Source organism: Hydractinia symbiolongicarpus, chromosome 11, assembly GCF_029227915.1.
Source record: "Hydractinia symbiolongicarpus strain clone_291-10 chromosome 11, HSymV2.1, whole genome shotgun sequence".
NCBI classification, from domain to species: Eukaryota; Metazoa; Cnidaria; class Hydrozoa; order Anthoathecata; family Hydractiniidae; genus Hydractinia; species Hydractinia symbiolongicarpus.
In genome coordinates this window covers 10,540,150-10,565,837 of record NC_079885.1, presented here as the reverse complement: position 1 = coordinate 10,565,837, position 25,688 = coordinate 10,540,150, and the positions used below count along the sequence as shown (strand labels likewise).

Sequence of the window (25,688 nt, the reverse complement as noted above, 5' to 3'; positions counted from 1 at the left end):
TCGCATTTGATATTCATGCGCATATTAAAAATTTCGTGTTTCCGTTACGGGACGCCTCTTTCGCGGACAGACAGACAAAATAAGGCTATTATTAAAGAGACTAGTATTTAGTCCCGTGGAAAAATCCACTATAGATACCGAATAAAAAAACAGCGAAATAGTGAACGAAATTAACCATAAAATTCATTTTTCTTTTCCTTAAAACGTTTTGTTGTTAATTCCATTCAAGCAAGAATAAATAAAACCAATATCTTTTTCATATAACAGTAGACAATGGACACGTGCTTAAGGGAATAATAAAAATTAATTACCCGTGACCTTTGTGTCACAATGTGTTTTGTGACATTGTTGCTTCGGCAACACACAATGTACGCCAAGAGACGCGTCGAAAGTTGCTATACATTTTCGGCAGCAAGGCGGAGGAGAACACGCTGCGCGGAAACCCTTAATCACTCATTTGTTAAGAAGACCTCACTAGACATGAAAACCCTTTATTAACTTATTGTAATAATTTTGTATATAATTGTATATATAAGTTAGTTTGATCAGTAAGAAGTATCTCCATATATAAAATTTGTGTTGAAAGAATTCTCTGATGATTTCTAGCACCAATAGATATTTATGGTGCTTTATTAAATACTGAAAGGTTACAATAAACATGAGTGAACCCGCACAAGTCTTTGATGTAGTCGATACTCCTGTAGAAGCAATGAGTTCTAAAGAGGCATCCGTCGATAAGCTCTACTCAAAATGAATGTGAACAATTTTGTTCAACTCGACAGTGTGGATGCCCTGAAGCAAGATTTTTAACAAGACCCATTCGTTAAGGATTTAATGGCATACTGAGGGGTCTTGTCTACTGCACTTTTGCACGCGCGATGCTGCTAGGACATACGCTCAATCATGCAAGGTTGTCCAGGTATATAAACAAAATCCTAAAGAGCCAAAGAAAAAACAAGAAGATGGGGAATTGTCTGCTGAAGCTATCTAAAGGATTGATGTTAAATAAAATGAAAATTCCACTATTCATATATTTTATTTTTTTGCAAGCGAGCTTTCGCCAACCCTCAGATGAGCATGATCACATTGATTTAAAAAATTTTCTAACGGCAACGAGCAAATATATGAACCCTGTAAGGCTAGCAAGAATTTTTAGAGGGTTTCGTCTATTATTAACGCTGGATCAAACCACAAATAACTGCGTGACCCAGTGTTTAACGCCACAATGTGCGTTTAGCAATAAAACGCTTCATAAAGCCGTAAACTGGGTAGCACATCAAGGTGGAGCAATTTCAAACAGGTATACAGTATGTCGAAAATCGATTAAAGCGTGTGAATAGTATTTGGAGTGTAACATGTTTTTGTTTTTTCTAACAAATTTACCTAAAAAAAAAATTACAGTTTACAATCAGTTAGCCAATTTTATTTATTTTGCGAAATCATTTTCCGTGAATGTTTAAAACGTGACAGCATTTTCAGCGCTTAGTATATACAGTTGAACTATGTGGCCCGAATAATAACATAACAAAATGAATAAAAAATTAAAAAAAAAACAATAGGAATAAATAAGAATAGCTATACCTAGCCAGCTGGTTTCAGCAAGATACTGCCTCCAAATCTACGTTTTTAGGTAAAATCTTTAAATTAGTTTGTATAAGATTTCTACATGGCTAAAAAGTGTGATGTATATTCAAAAGTATATTCATCTTAACATTTTAAAACATACAGCAAATAAATATCCCTATAGATACAAATTATTTAGAAGAGAAGAGGAAACCTTCAAACCTCAAACCATCACTTCCTAACAAAAAGTGGCCTCGTGAGCTTTTTTTTCTAAATTAATCTCTTTAATTTCGAATTATTTTAAACCACCTTCAAGCATATCTCTTGTTTGCTCAAAACACGTAAGTCCACTGGGAAGGGAGCAATCCGAACTTTCAACAGTACTTCCAGAAATGATTTTATTTTTGGAATTATGCAAATAAATACTTCCTTCATATTTCTCTTTATTTCACTTTACTTCTCTTTTCTTCTTTTTACTTCTCTTTACTTCTCTTTACTTTTAATTTCTATTAATTTCTATTAATTTCTATTTATGTCTATTTATGTCTATTTATTTCTATTTATTTCTATTTATCTCTATTTATTTCTATTTATTTCTATTTATTTCTATTTATTTCTATTTATTTCTATTTATTTCTATTTATTTCTATTTATTTCTATTTATTTCTATTTATTTCTATTTATTTCTATTTATTTCTATTTATTTCTACTTATTTCTACTTATTTCTATTTATCTTTATGTTTTAGTAATTGTCGCAAAATGATCATGAGTTGTTGAGTTTCAAAGGGATTTTACTTAGAAAAATAAAGAAGACTGCTGAAATTGCAGTCAACTTATCTATTTCCCATAAGGATAGGTAAACCTAAAGGGGGTGGGTTTCCACCAAGCGAATTGGACGGTGAATTCGCCGGGCGAATTGTATCTATGTGTGCGTAGTTTTGTTTGTTTTGATTTTCTTTCAAAAAATTTTCTTTGGCGTGAAGTAGCCAAACATTTTTTAATTTTTATTGGCAAAATGCTTCGTTCTAAACTTTTCACCAATTAGAACGCAAATTTTAGTGTTTGTTCTTAGAAAAATTCATTACTGAAATGAATTCAACATAACTGCCTTGTTTCAATACCCAAACCAGTGTTTAAGTTTAAAATACTGAATGTATTATAAAATTATTATAAATTTGCAAAAACCCACGAAATTCAGAAAATGTACCAGTTAATGTACCAAATTCATAATGTGTAAAGAAATTGCAAATGAGTAAGCGAATGATTCAGCACTACTTCTTTTACAGATGTTTGAATCGCTTGGTTTCACCTGCATTAAAGTAAAGATGGAGCATGCTAATGTCCTAGGAGGAAGTTTTCACTGCTGGACATGCGATGTAAGAAAAACAGGAGAATTAAAGAGTTATTTTTAAGATTCTTCATTATTTTTTCGACCTATTTAACATGCCAGATAATTAAAGAAGAGATGGAGTGATAGATGAGTGTTTTTTCCTATGTCAAAGATTTTCTGGTTATACTTATAACATATGTTACGTTTATGCTTTTACGCACCCTAGTATAACATAAATTGTGCCATTTATTTCAGTGTTTTTTCTTTATCTTTCACCTAAATGGCTACCATTGTAATTACGGCAGTTATTATCCTATTCTTTGAAAAACATCTTTGGCAGCCATGATGGTCATGAAATTTTAAAAAAAGGGATTGAATTTTTTAATGCCAACCAAGCGCGTAGTACTGTATGTTGCGCTACATTATAATGTCCAGCTCTTGATTAAAATTAGCTTGCTTGCTGGTAAGATAAGCCTTTTCAAATGCAACAAATGACTCCAATGGAGAAATAAAAATGTATGAAAGTAGGGACTCAAAATCGCCCAAAATAAAGCTGATTCTAAGTGAGGTTTCGGAGGTGAAGAAAACTTGGATCAACTTTTTATAGCGTTTAAGTTTTTTTTTTACATTTTTTGCACATCATACAGTTATGACATGTTGTGCAAAAGTAATTTTATTTTCGACATTTTACTTTCGACAGCGTTTTCTACAGCAAAAGATACCAATCAATAATCTTTTATAATAAAAAGTAAAAAATCCTATCGCTTGAAAAAATGATTGACTTGTGCCTTGTGATGCGCATGTCCTGAAAAAGCCTGGATCAGCATTTCATGATTTAAACTTGTTCTGCAGATGCATATGAAACATATGAACATGCTGTAAAACTCTATTATAAAGTTCAATGACATCTACATGTGCACACATAACACCTTCTCATCATCTTTTAAATCTTTTTTCAAAGCATGTAATTTAAACACCCTTGCAACAAAATCTGGTCTATCAGAAGCAGATTGACCAGGTAACAAATTAATAACAATTTTTGGCTTATTTTGGGTTTCAAGTAGAAGATAAGTAAAATCTGGGTAACCTTTCTTTGAAACCGATGCAATTGCATCAAGGTACATCTGATGTATGTTACGTGGTGAGCTAGAAAAGGTAGGAGGCAAGACAACAATACTACCTGCACGTTACGTTGATGTGCAGTATTTTCCAGGTAATCCATAAGTCCTTGTTAGGACTCGCTCGAAGCTGGTTTTGATTTCGACGAATAAATAATAAGCCTTTACCTTTAACATATGCGCCTACTAAGAATGGCTAAAACAATTCCTTTGCTAAATGAAGGGCATTCATTCCAACTGGGTAAGCCTATTACTATCTACAGTTGCATGCTCCTTAACATGGGCCATTTTTGGTCTCAACTAGGCTCACCACGAGGTAATAAAATGAGGGACATCATAAAAATGAGATTAATATTTCACAATATATAAGGAATTTTCGGCAAAGATTGATTTACATATATCCTAAGACTTGGAGGTCCATAGCCTGCTGGTGGTCTAAAGGTTGCCGACGAAAAAGCGAAACTAAATCCATTATTGTATACCCTAATATACTTTTTTACTTGAGAAGAGTTGCTGCTTGATAATTCACGTACTTCAGTAGAAAACTCTATTAAGGCAGGGACATTGTGACAACACTTAAAATAGTTTTCATTATTAAATTTAATCCATTAAATTGACATGCAATATTAAAATCACCTGCAGAATTTAAAGGAGGAAACATAATCTTATCACTATGTCGAGAAAAAATTAAACATTGTGGAGGCCTAGTTTGATGACGCAAAAAGTCTGATCTACACCGGGCATTTGCCAGTCCAACATTTTTATTAGCACGTCTTACATTTAATTGCAGAGCATTTTCTTCCCTAGCCTCGTTGAGAATATTTCAATTACCTGGTGAATCATGATGTTGCCTTTGTTATTCAAGATGAGAACTATTAACATCTGCATCATTTCGTAGGCCAGAAAGACAATGTGCATAGTTATGCGCTTAAAATTAAACATTATTATTTGCAATTGCAGGTGGGAAATAGCTATGCTGAAATAGAAAATGGGTAGAGGAAAAATATTCAAAAATAGCTACGTGTTCCTTTGTAAACAATTAACAAAAATTAGAACAAAATGAAAGGCAACTAAGTGATCTGGCTAACCACGAGAGTGCTCTCAGAACAAGCAAACAAAGTAAACATGTTTTCTCACAAGTAGCAAACAGAACAAAGTACTCAGACCAACTAAATGAGATGCTTCCTTAATTCAGAAATTTACCTCTTCATTCACTTGCTTCCACTTTGCTCGTCTCCTTGTTTATTTCTGTTATTTTCTTCAAACAAAAGCTGAGTCGAAAACTAAAAACCTTGGGCTCTCCTTGAATTCAAAAGATAAAGCTGCGCGCAAACATTTTGAACACACAGAATACATTTATTATCAAAGAGACTAGTCGGTAACCTCAGCACAGACACAGTAAAAAAAAGGGTGAACGTCATGTTAAGCACTTAAGTGCAGAAAAAATCGTCCCAAAAATACAAGTTACAGTATGTTGTGATTAATAATTAATTATTTTTACTGGCACACCAAGCGACGATAAAAAATATGTAAGTAAAAAAATGGGAGAAGGATCTCCCGAAACGTCGCCTACTAAACTATCATGATAAACTTTCCACAGTAATATGAATACTGAACAGACAAACCGAAATAATATCTTCAATAAAAAAATGAGTTTAAGCTTTTATGAAACCTAGATGAAACATAAAAGTCAATAAAACCAACTATTTTGGATTTATTTCGTTTTTTAAACAGAATTTTAGCCTGTTAAAACTCTCGTAAGCTTTATTAAATTTCACATCACAAAAAAAAAAAAAAAGATAACAAACGACTGCTGTAGCTTGATGAAATTGGCGAAACCAACTAAGCATAAAATAATAATGGTAAATCATTTACTTGCTAAAATAATAGGGTTTTTTTTTGGTTTTGTACCTTTTGTACCGTTCAACAAGTTAGTTCTGTTTTCAGCACTCAACAAACTAATAATTCACGTACCGCTACACTAGACTGGTATTCTTCCGTGCTTCGGTGGTCTCGGTAGTAAAAACGGAGATAAAGAAGAAGTCCATCTTAAAGTTCTACCGGCTAAAGCAAGAGAACAATAATTTTATTTTGTAGGATCGGTTTTCGTAAAATTTGCAAAATTAATTGTGATTCTATCGGCCAATCAAGGTGTTACCAATCATATAAAAGATACTCGAGAAATGTGTTCATCAACAACTTTCAAAATACATGGAATCAAATAATCTTTTGTCATCAAAACAGTTTGGGTTCCGTAAGCATAGATCAACTGAAACTCCTGCAACTTTGTTCTTGAATGACATTCACAAAGCAATGAATAAATCACAACTAACTAACGCCATTTTTATCGATCTTAGCATGGCTTTCGATACCATAAGTCATACCGCCATTCTGAATAAACTCCTGAATTATGGCATTCTCGATCATGAAAAGCAATTTTTTACTGATTACTTGTTTAGCCGTTGGCAGCACGTTTCCTACAACATCACCTATGTTCGAGTCAACCGTATTTTGTGGCGTCCCTCAAGGATTAATACTGGATCCGCTGCTTTTTTTGCCCTATTTTAACAGACTGAAAAGTAACTAAAGAACTTTGAAATTATAATGCACGCCGACGCCATACTCATTTACTATTTTTTATTTTTCATTTTAACAATATCTCTTCAATCGAACATGCACTCACCAATGGCTCAAAGAATTTATCGGACTGGTTAGAAGAAAATGCGCTAATCTTGAACCTTAAACAAGGAAAAACAGATGTCATGCTTTTTGGGACACAATCACGACTTACAAGACAAAACCAAAACATCAGCATTTTGTATCGCCTAGATAAATTTAACAATACTGAAAGATACAAGTATTTAGAATCAACCTGGATTTATAAGTAACTCTGGTTAATCATTTCAAGTCTGTACACAAGAAAATATATGGGAGACTTCGACTGTTACGTAAAATTAGATCTCATCTAATAGCTACCGCACAACTGTGTATCTACCAGGCTATGATCGAACCGAGCAAAACATAATTTTCACTTACAAATTACTTCCACCAGCCATACAGAATACATATGTTGAAGTTACTAGACAGCAGAGCGCATAGTATCATCCGATACAGCACTAACACTACAGCAATTCATAATTATCAGATGAGAAAGCTCTGTACCACCGTGCATAAATGTTTACTAAGTAACGTTCCTAATTTTGAAGAGTATTTTGAGGTGATTGTTATAAGATCGGGACAAGCAAACACTAACACCTTCTTTATCTCCCAGAGTTCGAATCGACGAAAAAGGCTTTTTTCATCAATGCTGCACAGAACTATAATAAACTTCCACTTGATATACGTTCAGAAATTGACACAAAAGACTTTACCGCTAAGTTAAAGATTTTTTTGTATGAGTGAGCAAATGCCCGCCGTAGAGCAAACCTTTTAATATTGTATGTGAATTTTATGGAATAAATTTAATAATCACAGCTATGTTAAGTGTTGTTACAATGTCTCTGCATTAGTAGAATTTTCTACTGAAGTACGTGAATTATCAAGCAGGAATTCATCTCAAGTAAAAAAGTATATTAGGGTATGCAATAATGCATTTAGTTTTGCTTTTTCGTCGGCAACCTTAAGACCACCAGCAGGCTATAGACCTCCCAGTTTTAGGATATATGTTAATCTTTGCCGCAAACTCATTATATATTGTGCAATATTGATCTCATTGTGATGATGTCTCTCATTTTATTACGTAGCGATGAGCCTACTTGGGACAAAAAAATGGCCGATGTCAGGGAGCATGCAACTGTAGTTAAACATCGGCTTTCTTAGTTGTAAGGCCAAGGGCCTGCATTTATTTGTTGAAATCAAAACAAGCTTCGAACAGAGTCTTAACAAGGACTGATGGATTACCTTAACTTTACCTTTAACCCAGAATGGGCAGAAATTGTTACTAATTTGTCACCTGGTCAATCTGCTTCTGTTAAACAAGATTTGATTGCAAGGGTGTTAAATTACATGCTTTGAAAAAAGATTTAAAAGATGGTGAAAAGGTGTTATGTGTGCACATGAAGATGTCATTGAACTTTATAATAGAGTTTTACCGCATTTTTATATGTTCATGCATCTGTAAAATGAGAGTTTAAATCACAAAATGCTAATGCATGTTTTTTCAGAAAGATTTGGCACATGGGAAGCACAAAGCATTCATATTTTTCAACAATAAGAATTTTTTTATGAAAGATTCTTGGGTAGCATGCTCTGCAGCAGAAAATGCTGTCGAAAGTAAAATATTTTGCACAACATATCATAACTGTATGATGTGCAAAAAATTAAAGAAAAACGAAGACGCTATAGCCTAAATTTTCGTCACCTCCGAAATCTCACTTAGAGTCGACATTGTTTTTGGCGATTTCAAGTCCCTACTTTGGCACACTTTTATTTCCTCATTGGAGTCCTTTCTTGCATTGGAAAAGGCTTATGTTAACAGCAAACAAGCTAATTTTAATCAAGACCTGGATATTAAGTGCAACATACAATACTACGTGCTTGGTCGCCATTAAAAAACCACAGTTTTTTAGAAGTTCATGACCATTATGGCTACAAAAATTTTTTAACTGTCGCAATTGCAATGGTATCCAAGTTATGTAAGAGATAAAGAAAAAAACACCAAAATAAATGACACAATTTATCTTACACTGGCATAGAAATGTTACATATGTTATAATTGTAAACAGAAAATCCTTGACATATGAAAAAAACACTCATCTCTCACTCCATATCTTCTTTAATTAACTGGTATGTTAAATAAGTCAAAAAATAATGACGAATCTAAAAATAACTCTTCAATTCTCCTGTTCTTCTTACATCGCATGTCCAGCAGTGAAAACTTCCTCCTAGGACATTAGCATGCTCCATATTTACTTTAATGCAGGTGAAACCAAGTGATTCAAACATCTGTAAAGAGAAGTAGTACTAAATCATTGGCTTACTCGTTTGCATTTTCTTTACATCATTATACAATTGGTACCTTAATGGAAATAATTTTTTGAAAATCGTGGGTTTTTGCGCAACTCGGTGTTGGCGAACATTAATTCTCGCAAAATTCGAATTTTTTATTTTGTACGAAGCGAAACATCTTTTTGATTTCCACGAGAAACAAAAAGTATGAGATGAATTTAAAATACTGAATGTAAACACTCATGTTAATTTCTATTCAATAATTATTTTTTTTTAGAATAAACCCTGAATATTGCGTTTTAATTGTTTAAAAGTTTAGAGGGAAATATTTCGCCGCTAAAGATTAGAAACTGTTTAGAAACTTCACGCCAAAGCAAATTTTTTGAAGCAAAATCATAACAAACAAAACTATGCACACACAGATACAATTCGCCGGCGAATTCACCGTTTAATTCGCTTCGCGGAAACCCCCCTCCCTTTAGGTTTACCTATCCCTATATGAAAGAGATAAGTTGACTGCAATTTCAGCAGTCTTCTTTATTTTCCTAAGTAAATAACCTTGAAACAGAAATATTGAACAACTCGTGATTATTTGCGGCAATTACTAAATTATAAATAAAAATAGAAATAAATATAAATAAAAATAGAAATATAGGGGAAGTACTTATTTGCAGCATTTTAAAAAGAATATTATTTCTGGAAATACATTTGAAAGTTCGGATAGCTATCTTCCAACTGGACTTAGAGCACGCATTTATGAAGAAACAAGAGATATGCCTGATTAAGCTAATTAATTAAGCTCACGAGGGCCATTTTGATTGAAAAGTTATGGTATGAGGTTTGCGGATCTCCTCTTCTCTATATTTTGTATCTATAGGAATATTTATTGTCTGTGCGTTTTTATATGTTAAGATGAATATATCATTATGCTCTCTAACCATGCAAAACCTTAAACCAATCAGTTTTATGATTTTAGCTACAAACGTAGATCTCGAGGCAGTATACTGCTGAAGCCAGCTAGCTAGGTATAGCTATTCTTATTTATTCCTATCGTTTTAACTTTTTTATTCAGTTTGTTATATTATTGTATATTTTTATGTTGGAGTTGTGGCTATCTAGCTAGCTCTTTATTAGCTGCATCTGGCTAAAAAGTGAAAGCAGTAAAATGAAGTTTGACAAAACAAATTTCTTAATTAGTAATCCTTACGCTTAATGCAGTTAGGTGGCTGCACCTTTTATTACTGACATGAGAAATTATTCTAGAAAATAAATTTTTTTAGGTGGACGAGTAACGACGGCCGTTTCCTGTGTTTTTATTTAAACTGAAGTTGTGATAAAGTTTTTTTTGGAAAAAGGGTGTTACACCCATAGCTATGCATGTGGAACACGGTTTACCTGTACTAAGCCATTCACCTGCTGTTAAAAAAACAGACTGTTTCCTATAATTTAATTTAAACTGAAGCTGTGATAAAGTTTTTCTAAAAAAGGGTACTACGCTTTTATGGATTGGTCACACGGTTGAACTGTATATACTAAGAGCTCAGCCCGCTGTCAAGATTAAGTTTTGAACATTCAAGGAAACGCAAAATAAATAATATTGGCTAACTGTTTGTAAACTGTGATTTTCTTTTTTTAGCTAAAGTTGTGACAAAATTATTTTTCGAAAAATATGTTACAGCCTAAACACTATTCACACATTTCACTCGATTTTCGCCATACTGCATACCTGTTCTGAAGTGCTCCATCGGGATGTGCTGCACAGTTTACGGCTTTATAAAGTGCGTTATTCTAAATCGCTCATGTGGCGCTAAACACTGGCTCACACAGTTACTTGTGGCTTAACCCGGCGTTTTGGCGCGGGTCCCCCAGCTAGTCTTTGTAATAAAAGCCATATTTTGTGCAAAATGATTGGGCGCAGTTTTATTCTGGTTTCCTTTCAGAGTGTATAATTTACTGGCAGGCGACCCCGTGAATTCTTTCACGAATCACGACTACTGTCTATATTATGATACCCAAAGATGCTAACGGAAAGTAATGGCAGGTTAATTCCTGAGAATTTCCACTGGCTTACGACTAATTATTAAAAAAGGTAGAAAACATACTTTTTGTGTTGGTACTTCCGAACTCTCCACGATTACTCTTTTGTCATCCAACAATAACACATTTATACTTATCCAAGGGCTACTTATCCGCAAAATATGCGAGTCAGGTTTAGCAGGTCTAGGTGCTTCCACTATTTTCCAGCCTGCTTTTTGAAAGATATCTAGCTCATTGCATGGCCTGTCAGGGTTAACGATCACTAAGCCTTCTCTAACTGTGTTAATTGTTGCGTCAATATGCATGCTACCTGGAGGCGAGAAGGACAAAACATGAAGGTTATACATTTCACCAAGATGGCGTCTCATCCATTCAATACCCATCATATTTGTCACCTGAAACAAACATGTAATAAAAGAAATAAAATGACGCGTATGACCAGTAGCAACTGAAAAGCCGCTTCTATGTAAGTAACCGCACTGCAAACGAGGTAAAGCTTACACTCACTTCTAAATGTTCAGAGCTTTAGTACTTCTGATCTCACTTGGTTAGGTCCCAAATCTTAAATGGTGCTATTTTTGCTGCTGATTTTTCAGGCCTTTTTTTCCGAGTCGTAGAGCGCGTTCCTCCAAAATGAGGATATTGTAGAAAGCACAGCTAGCGCACCTTTGATCTTGGTTACTAGACGTGCTGGTCGACAAAGTAAAATGTTTGCAGTTTACCGGGTGCACCGCACCAGCCAAGTGACGCGCCTATATTTCAGGCCTCAAAAATGGAAATTTACCCATTATCAGTTTGTGAACACCTTCTCCAACTAATGATTTGAATAAAAATCTGGATAATTGGGATTAAAAAAAGCTGGAAGAGTAAGCAAATCCAATAAAACAACTTTTTAATCTGTTCTTATTATCTATTTTGTCGGTCTTTCTGTTTGTATAGCAATATTGAGTCGTGTTAAAGAAATTTTGGACGGCAAATTATCAATCACGAATCTTGCTCGATTTTTCATGTTATAAAGATTTTATATAATTGATAGATTTCACAAGAAAAAACTGTATTTTTATTCTGTTTTTTTAAAAAAAATTCCTATCCAAGTCATAAGGAATTACCAGAGGAAAAACTTAATTATTCCTCACAATCGCAAAAAGGGATGAGATATTGAGAATTTCACGTAAAAAAATTCTATACCAAAAAATAAACACATTTGGGGCGTTTTAAGAAAGAATCTAAACAGCTTAACATTTCAAAATAGTGCTCATCTAAAATAAGGTTTGTATTAATCCGGAAAAAATTGTTGTTGTTTATTCTGACTGGCATTTTTAGTTTATAAATTGAAGCCACAATCCACTAAGGAAGTCATTGCTTGCTAAGTGGATCCAAGGGGCCTTTCCTAATTGCTAATTGCTAATTTAAAATAGCGGAACATTTAATATTCATTAGCAAATTATAACCGGCGAGTTAATTTATACAGTTTACAGTGACTGGCGAGTCATAATTTGAGGGAGTTAAAAATTTCTATGACAACAAAATATGTGGAATCGCAGTCCACATTTCAGTTTTTGCTTTAGCATGTTTTCGTTTGCAACATAATATTTTCATTTTACTGAATCCCTGATCCTTTTTGTTTCACAAGGAATCGTTAATAGTTGGTATCAGCAAATCTAACTAAATTCAAAGTATTAATACAAAATGGTTTGTAAAACATTTTTGTACCTTGTTAAGGCGGTTCTATTGACAAGACAACTATGATTTCCGTACCGTTTCATTAGACCGGTACTTTAATGGCTCCCTTTCAAGACTAAAATTAAACTTAAATAATTTCCATACCTGGCTTCTTTGCACGAAAATATCTTTTCCAACTCTCATAAAATCAGCGGCATCGAAGCATGGCTCGTATTCAGTTGTCACAAATCTACCCTGAGCTGCTAATTCGTGTCTGTCCTTCGTAGATTTTATTTGATATTCCTAATATTGCAAAATTTATGGATGTATTATGGTGTCATGTATTAAGGTGATTAAGCAAACAAAATCTATCGAAAATTAAAGAAATAAATCATTATATTTACTGGATCATACAGCTCGTCTGACATAGTAGCTTTTGGTGCCGCTGTCCATTTAGCACCTCTCGAAAAATATTCCTTTATTAATGTTCGGTATGCACGATATTCAAAGAAACGGTTTCTCCATAGGTGATTCAATTAATTCATTTCCGACGGCTAAAAGAAAGTCACGAGGCATAGCTGCTTCCAATCCAATTGAAGTAAAATCTGGTGTACTAAATTCCTAAAAATGCACAACAATCTGTTATGTATTTCTCTGCGACGACAACAGCATATAACATCTGGCAAAAGCAGGTGCCAATGGAGGTGAATAAACTGCAACATGCATTTATAATTGTCATACATCCACACTGCCAAAGAAAATCATAGGAAGCAACAGCAGACAGCAACAAAAAACAACAGAAAAAAGATTTACACATAAAAACAGACAGCGATCGACGATAGAAACAAAAAATTACGGAAGACTTAAACATATACGACAACAGATGATCTAAACAGAAACACGACAACAGAAACAAGAGACAGATAACAACGGTAACAACAAACTAAATAAACTGATAACTTCAGATTTCCATAGAAAAAAATGAACAACAACAGACGATACAAACAGACAACAAACAAAAACACAAAGAAACAACAGGCAACGATAGATACCTATAAAGAATAATACACGACAGTACATGATACCCTGACACAACAACAACAAAACAAACAAAAACAATCTGCGACTGACAATGTAAGCAACGATGACGGTTCTTACTTTTTGATGATCGACGATATCGGGGCGTCTGACAATAACGCCCTCCTGACGCAAAATATCACAAAGTATTTCGACTTCCGCGTTCATCTTATTGATTAACTCCTGAGGGTATTTTTGCCCGCCATGCTTTCTTAAGTAGTCCCACTGTGTTTCACCTGTGCAAGCTTTTACTTCTGGTGTAAGTACTGGTATACATGCATTGTCTGCCCTACCAACAATAACTTCTTCTAGAGGATCCCAGTCATTGTGAGAGTTTACCACTGGAGTTGAATATTGACGAAACGATGAAGTCTGAAATAATTAACTAAAAAGTCATTAACTTGTGAAAAATTCAAGGAAAGTCGCTTGTTGCTATAAAAAAGCATTAAAAATGGCAAGCATAAGTCTTTTTAGCAACTTTGCGGCTTCAATAAAAAATATGCCAATTAATTGTAACTCATATCGTTTCTTAAGCTAGGGCGTTACGAGGTATTCTTTTCCTGTGTATGAAATGCAACATGATACATTGCACTCGCATGTAAAAGACCCGTTGTGGCCCATAAGCAACAATTTCTTAGGTACAAAAAAATTGTTGCTGCAACACAGATCCATTCTATTTTGCTGCAGGAACAAATTTTGTTGCATAAACAAATTTTGTGCTAGCAACATTTTTTTTAAACGTTTTATTGTGTTTCCATTCTCTGCAGGTTGTTACAACACATTTTTGACACATATTTTCTATTAATCAATTAAAATCACCCACATTTAAAATGTTTACATTCAGCATGTGGCTAAAAATAGTTACGCTCATTTATAATATAAACCGTAAACTCTTGCCGTATATTGGTAGCAAAATTGTTTGGTATATTACGAAGATATTTAAAGATATGGTAGACCCTTTTGACACATGTTCAGTATATTCAAAGTATCTCCTTAACATGTCCCCTTTTAAAAACATTTTTATATATTATAAAACATTGATAAATTCTCTACGAGTATATAAGAAAATAAATTTGTGAAAAAAAGAACTGGAACGGAGAAAAATTTTTTCAAACAAACAAGTAAGTTAAAAATTTGTATTGATAAATGTGAAACATGGCTTCTAAACGTACAAATAAAAACGATGGCAATAAAAAAATAAATATTAAAAAGAACAGTATATAAAAAGAAAGTATAACATTATACTTTAGGGGGGGGGGTCACACTAGAATAAAGCATGCTTAGTATAAAAATGAAGCATGCTTTGACTAAAAGTCTTTAATTTTCATACAGAGTGTGTGTGTTTAAAAAAAAAAAAATTCGTGACTCATATTCGGGGCAAGATAATGTTATAAAGAAATTTTTTCTGTTTTATCCCATCAAAATAACATTTTTATAGAATAATTTTTCTTAAACTTACTAGAAACTTAGCATAGAAGTTACATCCGTAAAAAAAAATAAAAAAATTTTGATAATTTCAATTCTAAGGGGCTATCGTATTCTTAATGGCAACCAACTTTTAGATGGTACGTTTTCGCACAAAGAGCCCGCTATCACGTTTCAGATACATCTTCTCGGTCGACAAAGCCGTTACGTGATTCTATCTTTCCTTGTTTCGTTTGTAAAAAAGGTTTGTTAGTTTTTGTGGTAGCTACATGCGCAACATGTTCAGGAGCATGAAATGAAACAAGTCCCTTTGCATGCGCATGAAAAAAAATCGTGTCGTCCTCGCTTTATAGCACTATTTTGACATTTTAAGTGTAGTGCATTTTCAAATTAAACTGAATTGGATGACGGAATGCCTGGAAGTTCTGCTCTTTAGAACAAATCCAACGTTTAGACGTCTTCTTGATAAACAAATATTGCTTTTTCTCTCTTCCTGCTCTTATCCTCCTTTTTTTAGCTGTTTATTAAAAAAACTTAGTTTGCGTTTTTAAGTTAACTTGAACAAATCTTACGCACTTCTCATTACCCTGTCACTTCACACTAGGTATTATTTGTTTGTTAAGGAACTAGGTATTATATTTTTATACTTTTGTACGGAGCGTCATATCTGCCAAAAATCGCACCACTACTTTCACAGTTTCTTTATGACGTCCTGCGGAGCTGTAGGACGTCCTACGGGTGTCTAGGACGTCCTGCAAACTTCTAGCACGTCCTAAAAATCTCTAGGACGTCCTGCAGTCCTCTAGGACGTCCTACAGGGTGTCTAGGATGACCTACGGGACTCTAGGACGTCCTACGGGGCTCTAGGATGTCCTACAGTGTGTCTAGGATGACCTACGGGACTCTAGGACGTCCTACGGGCCTCTAGAGCAGTATCTTTGAGGATGACCAAGACGACGATGTTTTATTTGAAAGTCCTTTCAATACTCATAAAGTTGCTAATATTAATTTAGTTGGTGATGAAGATAATAACCGTCCTATTCTGTTAGGTTCATCCGTAGAACGCAAAAGATTGAGAGATGAAATTGATGAAGCTTATAATGCGTCACTAGAGGCCGATAAAAAAAAAAGTGATGTTAAAAACAAAAATAAACAACCACAATCATTGTTAAATGAAACTGAAGAAATAGAGGATACTGTAGCAGTAAAAGAACGTCGGTTAATTGATATTATGAACATAAGAAAGAATCGAGTCATGCCAGAACCTGATCTTAGTGAGGCACATGTCACAATATCCATACGCCATCCTGTTATAGGAAATAAAGCACGTCTATTTCATGATACTGCTAAATGTACTCAGGTGTATGATTGGGTTGGAGGACTATCTTTGCAGCCAGAACATTTTACCCTAATCAATTTTGATCGACACAAAGTTTCTCCAGATGAAAAAGTATTCTCTGGCATATTTAATGTTAATGAAGAGGAAACACCAACACCTATGACACCAGGTGGAACAGTTGGGTTTCGTGGTTATGCTACAATGACTGTATCAGATGATGACGATGTTGTTTCACCAACTGTTGCTGAACAAAAGAATTATGTGAATGATAATCTTGTTGAAAATAGGAATCTTCAGTCAGAAATGTTGTTGGAATACAAATCTGGTGAATCTAAAAAAGAGTTTGATAGCCTGCAAGACTTTCGTGCAAATGAACTATCAAAGCTAAATAACTCTACTTTGTATTTTGATATTTCCAGAGATAATGTGTACCAAGAGTTAATTGATATTTACAAAAAGCGTGGAACTATTTCACATAAAGCTGCATTTAGATTTAGTGGCGAGGAAGCTTATGGAGATGGTGTTACAAAGGATTGTTATGCTGAGTTTTATAAAAAACTTTTTGAGAAAATGGACGGTGTTATGAAAAAAGTACCACTTGATGACTGTGTTGATGAAGAGGAGTTGGAAATAATTGGAAGTATTGTAAACCATGCTTTCATTCAGTATGCTATTTTCCCTTTGCAACTGTGTAAAAGCACTGTGAAAAAACTTTTGTTTGATCGTGTTGATAAACAACAATTACTATGTTCCTTTCTCAATTTTGTCACACCATATGAGACAGAAACAATATTGCGATTTTCCAAAGAAGAAGAGACAAGTAATCAACCTTTAGTCGACGTCATTTACAGTTATAACGTTTTCGATAAGCCAAAACCAAATAACGTATTGGCATTATGTTTGAAAGCTGCAAAAACTGCTTTGATAAACAGACCATATCTACCAATGAAATATATTGTTGAAGGTATGGGGTCATTTTTGCAGAAATTGAGTGAAAGTATGATTGATTCACTTTATTCAACTTGTACTCCAACTGCAGAATCACTAATTGAACAGATTTTTTTTAATGAAACATGCCCACAGGACCGAATAATCAGCACATATCTTAATTGCTATATTAGAAGTTGTACAAAATCAGAGTTGCTTTTATTGGTTAGATTTATAACAGGATCGTCAAGTTTGTTACCTACGTCTTCAATAAAAGTTGAATTTGTTGATCAGAATCCAAAATGCTTGTATCCTCTAGCGAAAACATGCTTCAAAATTTTAATCCTACCACGTCAATTTCGATCATTTACGCAATTTCAAACCAGTTTGAATGTCCATTTCAACAGCAATGACCATTGGTCTGTGTATGATGGTTTAAGTATTCTTGATTGATTTTGAATTTCATACTTTTTAGATACACTCTGTTTATGTGAACACACTTTTTGTTCTTATTTAGACAATATCTTTTTAGTCTTTTACGAATCTTTTTGTTAACTTACGGAAAAGAGTATGTTATGTTTTAGTCTTTAACATTTGTTTGTTTAAATTTTCATACATAGGTTTAAATATTTGCTTGACACATTGTGTAGTATTTTTACCTTATTTTGAAAGGAAATAGTTTTAGCAAAATGAAACAGCGTATTTTTGGAAGTATATTCTATTTTTGTTTTATTTTTGAATGTGTATGATTTTATAACGATAGATTATTCTTGTTGGTTTCGAAGAAATTTTTCAACATTTGCTTTCCTTTTTTGGCTATGACCTCTTTAACTTGTGACATTTCTTGTGGTTGAGTCATCACCGACAAGATTCAAAAGTACACAATAAGGTTACGTGGTTTAATAAGACTCAGTTGTGTTTTGTTAAATATATGTTTGTTAAGTTCTGACGTGATTTATATTGTATCATTTTGTTTTTGTTCTTTTTACTACTGAAATACAGTTTTTTAAGATATAAAATTGTACGTATTTTTCATTTCTATTTCACACAAATTTTATAAATAGAATTTAAAATTACAACATTTCTATTGTCGATACAAGGTACAAATGAATATGTTCAGCCTCTTCGCGTGAACGCGGATGCTGCAAATTCTGCTCTTCCATCAAAATATTTGATAGTTCTATAAACTCATTCTGACAAGGAATAGCTCGAGGTTTTTTTGAATACATGGATTCAGCCAATTCGAGCTCGTCTGCATTGAATACGAATGCACAATCTATGGCATTGTAGTTGTGTGGTAGAAAAAACATTAAGTCAGGTCTTCCAGATGGGCTTTCTGAATATTTTGTACTTCTTATCTTGTGGTGATTCCAAGTATGTTTAACTTGATCTAAATGTAACTGAATGAGACCGTAGTAACAAAACTTCAATGCTTCAACATCAATGTTATTGCTGTCGTCATATAGTCCCTGGTCTCGCAGGTCTTTAAAATAATCTATCCAAGACTGAGTGGTATTTCTTTTCAAATATGACCACCACTGCTCTATTCGTTGATTTGATACATATTTTCCGTGCTTGAAACTGATCCAACCACTCCATGAATCATGATGATTTCTTCGAAGGAGTCGTTGGATGCCACATACATTCACATTTTCTGTCCCCCTATCCCCTCTAATTAATTTTGGCACGGCACATAAAGTCTTCACTGCACTAGTATAATAGTGAGCTATAATAAATGGGTTCTTGTTTGTGTCTAAAACAGCTAGCCAAATAATTTTACGACTGAAACCGTCGATTCCACCGTGGATACAAAACCCGAAGGCTTTCAATTTATCGTTCCCGTCAATGTGCCAGACATCGTTCGGACCATTTGTTCTATATACCCTTCTTTTCAATCGATGCTTTGTTCTCCTTTCAACACCAGATGGGTCTAGCTCTTTTAAAGCTGCTCTAACTAACCTGGTTGGTATTTGTATTCCTTTTTCTAACAAATGCTGATATATACTACGGTATCCACGGTTTTCTCCAACTTCCTGAATCTCTTGTCTGACCTTGTCTAATATCGTGGATGTTGATACATCAGCACACTTTCGCTTTAGGCCATATTCCTTTAAAAAGCGATGCAAAGTTCTCATACTGATTGAAATATTGTGGTACCGGCGCAAGAGTTCTAAAATGTCTTTATACTGATATCCACAACGAAAAAAATAAGTGATAATGTCTCCCAAGTCTAAAGATAAAGAAAATACAAATGATACATTTACTAAATGAAGAAAAAAACGGGAAAAATCATGAAAAGCCACTCACCACAATCCGTTCCTTGCAAGTCCCTTCTTCTTAAATTCTTTTACATTAGTCAAAATTCACATTCAATGTCGACATAACAGACAAAACGCACTGCCGATAATATCCCCTTTAGTCGAAAGCTAAAATGGTATACTTTAAACCTGGTTCCACGTGACAGGACGTCCTAGAGATCTTAAGGACGTCCTAGAGGTCTACAGGACGTCCTAGAGGTATTTAGGACGTCCTAGAGACCCGTAGCACGTCCTAGAGATCTTCAGGACGTCCTAGAGGTATTTAGGACGTCCTGGAGGTATTTAGGAGGTCCTAGAGGGCTGCAGGACGTCCTACAGACTTTTAGGACGTTCTAGAAGTTTGCAGGACGTCCTAGACACCCGCAGGACGTCCTACAGATCCGCAGGACGTCATAAAGAAACAGTGAAAGTAGTGGTGCTTTTTTTGACAGATATGACGCTCCGTACTTTTGTACTTATGTGTACCACACACCATGATCCATCAAAATAGCTTATATGTAATCTTATATGTAATCTCAAATATTATCAAGTTGTGAGGAGCAGCTAAGGTTAAAATATTAATGCTCAGAAAAAAACCATTATCATTGTTACATTATTTCCAGGTCCATTAACCTGTATATCTTCAAACGTAAATTTTCGAAAACTACTAGTTATCGCACAGTGCCGAGAAAAATCTCGGCAATATTTTTGAGTGTTTTTATGTTCTTGTTACATATTTCAATATTTTTGAGCGCATTTATTCTATTATTATTATACTAGTCGTTGCCCGTGAAAAAATACACGGGTTCTCCCGTCCTTTATATTTACCCGTCGCAACAAAGTGGATAAAAATTTATCGCCTTTGATATTTTCCGTAACATCATTTTCTAACTTAGCGGGGGGTCCGCGCAGAAACACACAGACGGAATACGGCTATTATTATAAAGACTAGTCGTTGCCCGTGGAAAAATCCACAGGTTCGCCCGTCCATTATATTTACCCAATGCAACAAAGTGGATAAAAAATATATCGCATTTGATATTCGTGTTTCTGCAGCATGATTTTCTAACTCAGCGGAGGGGTCTGCGCAGAGACAGACAGACGGAATACGGCTATTATTAAAGAGACTAGTATTTAGTCCCGTGGAAAAATCCACTATAGATACCGAATAAAAAAACAACGAAATAGTGAGCGAAATTAACCATAAAATTCATTGTTTTTTTCGTCGAAACGTTTTGTTATTAATTCCATTCAAGCGGGAATAAATAAAACCAATATCTTTTTCATTTAACAGTAGACACGTGCTTAAGGGAATGATAAAAATTAATTACCCGTGACCTTTGTGTCATAAAGTTTATATCATTTACACAAAGGTTTTAATGAGAACAATAAAATAAATTAACCGTGACTTTTTTAAACAAAAATTTTTGAATCAATTTGAAATCGCACACAAAGGACAGAATAAAAATAAAAAAGTTTAGCAAAAGTGACATGTTACCGCGGCTGTTTCTTTAGAAAAAGCAACACATCCACTTTGCCTGTCACAGACACACGGAACTGGCGTATTATTACAGGGACTAGTCGATAAGGCCCGTGGAGAAATCCACTTAGTCAGAAGGACAATTAAAAATAGGTTGTTTTAGATTTCTTGCTGACGTCAGCGGTGCAGATACAAAAAAAATTTAGCGAAGTTTAGTGTATTCGTTGCCTGTAATGTGTAGAGGTTAAAACGCTGATGAGAAAAATGTATAGGATCGAGGGTTTTCGACGAACGTATAAGGAAATATAGGGGTTTGAAAATCTTGCTGACGTCAGCAAAGACCCGCAAAAACAAACAAAAAAATTCCCAAATTTTATATATCTAATATCTTTACTGTATAGATCTTGAAACGCTGATCAAGAAAATGTATAGAATCATGTACTTTTGACAAACGGTTGCAGAGATATTAGGATTTGAAGGTTTTTAATGACGTCATTAACGCGTCGATTCCGAAACGGATTCAGGGATCCAGGTTTGGGAAAATCACCCAAATTGGTCCTAGGTGGTCCCTAGTTACCCACGCGGTGAAAAATCATTGACGTCACCACCTCGTTTCCAAGTTATTTAGCCTTAAAGTTTTAGGTGCACTGCAATGGTTTCATTAATTTAATATAGGATATTGACGTTAAAGTAGTTTTATTGACGTCGCGCCGTAATGTCAGAACTTTTAGCATATTAGACATGCATTTTTCGGCAACATCAAAGGAAAATGAAGACATCCACTTTGCCTGTCACAGACACACAGACAGGCACACTTAGCGTATTATTATATAGACTAGTCGATAAGGCCCGTGGAAAAATCAACTTAGGCAGGATAACAGAGAAAAACAACCGTCATTTAAATTTTGATGACGTCAGCAGAGACATGTCAGAACACAAAATTTTTTTTTTAGAAATGTGTATGCCTGTTGCCTTTATCGTATAGATCTTAAAACGCTGATGAAGGAAATGTATAGGATCGTGTACTTGTGACAAACGGATGCAGAGATATTAGGCTTTAAAGGTTTTTTATGACGTCATTAACCCGTCCATTCCGAAACGGATTTGGTGACCCAGGTTTGGAAAACTTACCCAAATTGGTCCCAGGTAGTGCCTAGTTACCCACACAGGAGATGACGTCAGTTATTTTCACCCGTTTCCAAGTTATTTATCCTTAAATTTAAAAGTGCAATGCAGTAGCTTCACTAATCTTATTATTCTTTCCTTTGACGTCAATATTGCTCTAACGTCAAAGTTTGCTAATTTACAAAACAAATTTATAAGCGATGTTTTATAGACTTTATCAAAGAAATTTTATCCACTTTGCAAAAGTCACAGACAGAAGCTCCGTATTATTATAAGAGACTAGTCGTTAGCCCCTGGAAAATCCACGGGTTCGCCCGTCTTTGTTATACCGCATTGCGTGTTTCTCGCTATTGCGCAGCTAAGCTACCATTTTGCGTGATAGACAGACACACAGACAAAATACGGCTATTATTATAGAGATAGTTATTTAAACCCGTGGAATAATCCACTTAAATTTGTTGTGCTTCTTATCACAAAAAAGTTTGTTGATAGTTTTATTAAGAAGGCTGAAAAAGAAACGTTTTAAACGAAATCCCGTGGAGATATAAAAGGTTATAAACATTTAAAATTTATTCTATGTTTCTTATCACAAAATCATTTGTTGACAGTTTCATTTTAAAGACGCAAGAAACTATCACTTTTGACCGAAATTGACAACTATAATAACAACATTAATTACCTGTGACTTTACTCGTATAACAATTTATAACAAAGCTCCCGTTAAGGTAAATTTAATTTCGCATGCAATAAAATTCCTAACTAATGAAATCACTTTATTTTATCACATGATTTGTTTTAACCTAGCATTGCTCTTTTCGTCAAAACATTTTGTTGTTAATTCCATTCAAGCGGGAATAGATAAAACCAATATTAAGGGAATAATAAAAATTAATTACCTGTGACTTTTGTGTAATAAAGTTTTACATCATTACACAAAAGTTTTTATGAGAACAATAAAATAAATTAACCATGACTTTCTTAAAACAAAAATTTTAAATCAATTTGAAAAAGCACACAAAACACAGAATAAAAATAAAGTTTAGCAAAAGTGACATGTTACCGCAGCTGTTTCTTTAGTAAAAACAATACATCCACTTTGCCTGTCACAGAGACACGGAACTGGCGTATTATTATATAGATTAAGGAAACATGGCTTTTGAACGTACAAATAAAGGGACTACAGTATCCTTAAGAGTGACATAAATCAGTTTGGTTATTTAATCGAGATAATATATTAAGGCGCTTCGTAATATCGAGAGTTCTTTTTATTAAAAGTATGATTTGACCATGTCATCGAAACATGGGTGCATACGATATAGCGAATATTTCGTGTAGATTAGCCAATCACAGTGCGAGAAGAACTTAACCATATGATAAGTGATAGTACTGTAAGTAAAGCTGGACATTAGCTTCCCAAGTACTGCAAAGATGATGGATCGAGTGGGTTTTATTCCCATGAATTTCCATCATCTATGAAGTACTTGAGAAGATGATTTAGTATGACTACATTAAATGATTCATAAAAACGTAACCTTACCCTGATGTTTGATCGAAGTGCAAAGGAATAACATTTAGATAAAGCTCTATGCATCATATTGTGATTTGTTTCTAAAGGTAGATATATTTTAAGAGACACTACACAATTTTTCGATCCGTACACAACACTGCCACAGTTGAAATGAACAATTTACAATTCTCATCCTTTGCATTGCATCAAATAATTAATTTTACATAAGCTCAAATTTTCTATAATTACAACGCTTATTATCCTAATCTGTTTATTCCTACAGTGAGAATTGTTGCACAATCTTACAGATCAATCACTCTGGGCAATTTTGATTTAGTAGGAACCGCGCCTTAATAAAATTTCGTGTTATTGGTAATATGAATTTTTTTTAGTTTTTTTAAAAATAAAGCGAGGCCTTCCAGCGTTCCATGACAAACGTAAAGTTTTAGAGGACGGTATTTGCACAGGACCCCTTTGCAATTTAAGAACAAAAACGAAACCGTGTGAATTTTTTAGCATTTAAATATGCAATTTAACATAATTATGACGCAAGTAATCTATTATAAAGCAATCGAAATCATTAATGACGCAGTATATACAAGATCCAATTTGCTCCACCAGTACAAAACTCTGCTATTCAAACAAACTGTTCAAATATGTGCACACCTCGTTGAATAAGTGAGAATTTTTTGTATAAATTTTGACATGCATATAGAATTGTGTAAGAAGAGATAACATTAAAAGAGTATATACTAACTTTAAAGTATACTATGTTCGTGGTGGAGCAGTAGTAATATATGTTATGCGCGAACGAGTGCATTAGTATTGTGAGCCGAGCTGTCTCGTCCCAGCTTTTACCACTTGTGCCATGCCGGTAAAATTGTGCCAAATGTCAGTCAAAAATTTGTGCCAAATGTCTGCGTAGGAACGACCCCTGGAAGTTCTTACCTTGATACTAATACTATACTATCATGGATATGGAAAACCAAAGGCTTTGTGTGGGAAACTCGAAGTTGAATCAAAAAAACTCTCGAGGAAAATTGCGCATAAACAACAACAACAACAACAAACAAAAATCAAAGTTTTTGAGAGATTCCCATACGTGGGTTTTGTTTCGAAAATAGATGTTCAAAGTTTTGTTTCTAACCTGTAGCCAATCACAAAAGGACATGGAAGGACAATGCTCTCTAGGTAATTTTAGGGTGAGCAAACGTAGTAGTGGCAATGTGCTGAATGTCTTGAAATTAAAAGAGCGTGAGAGAAACGTCCAAAGTGCCCTGTAGACAATGTAGGTGTAGGACCATAGTGGCGGTTAACTGTGTCCTTGCGGTAAGTAGAAAAATACCTGCAGGGAGCATAGCGGTTGTGCTTCTTTCTCCTGCGAGAAACTTTATTTCGGGCTGAGCATGAAAGAAGTAGTTTTTGTCCTTGTGGTAAGATAAAATATTAGTGCCCTATTTGTAATCCTATAAAACACCTTGCGCATGGCGTTCGTGTTAGGTCATACCAGGCCATTAGGCTTGACAAAAAACTAAATTCTTAAGACTATCTAGGCTGCAATACAAAGACGCTACAAGAGCACATTGAAGCACAGTTCACTGAAGGTATGTCTTGGATTAATTATGGCAAAGAGTGGCACATTGTCATCACTTGTATCGAGAAAATGGTGCATCTTCATCACTTGAGGAAGTAGTCAAACGACTACACTATACCAATACCAACCCTATGTGAGCAACAAAAACATGTCCGAGGGTAACCTTTACGTTTCAGAATAATCAAATGTGTCACATCAATAAACTTCTATTAAATGACAATGTACGTAGTCCTGACGATTATCTACACGCGGATTTTGC

At 34.4% G+C, this 25,688-nt stretch overlaps 1 pseudogene; it reads right to left on the bottom strand.

Moving 5' to 3' along the window:
- Nucleotides 1-8,674: 8,674 nt before the first annotated feature.
- LOC130614404 (glycine amidinotransferase, mitochondrial-like) lies at nucleotides 8,675-23,982 on the bottom strand (annotated as a pseudogene).
- Nucleotides 23,983-25,688: the final 1,706 nt, after the last annotated feature.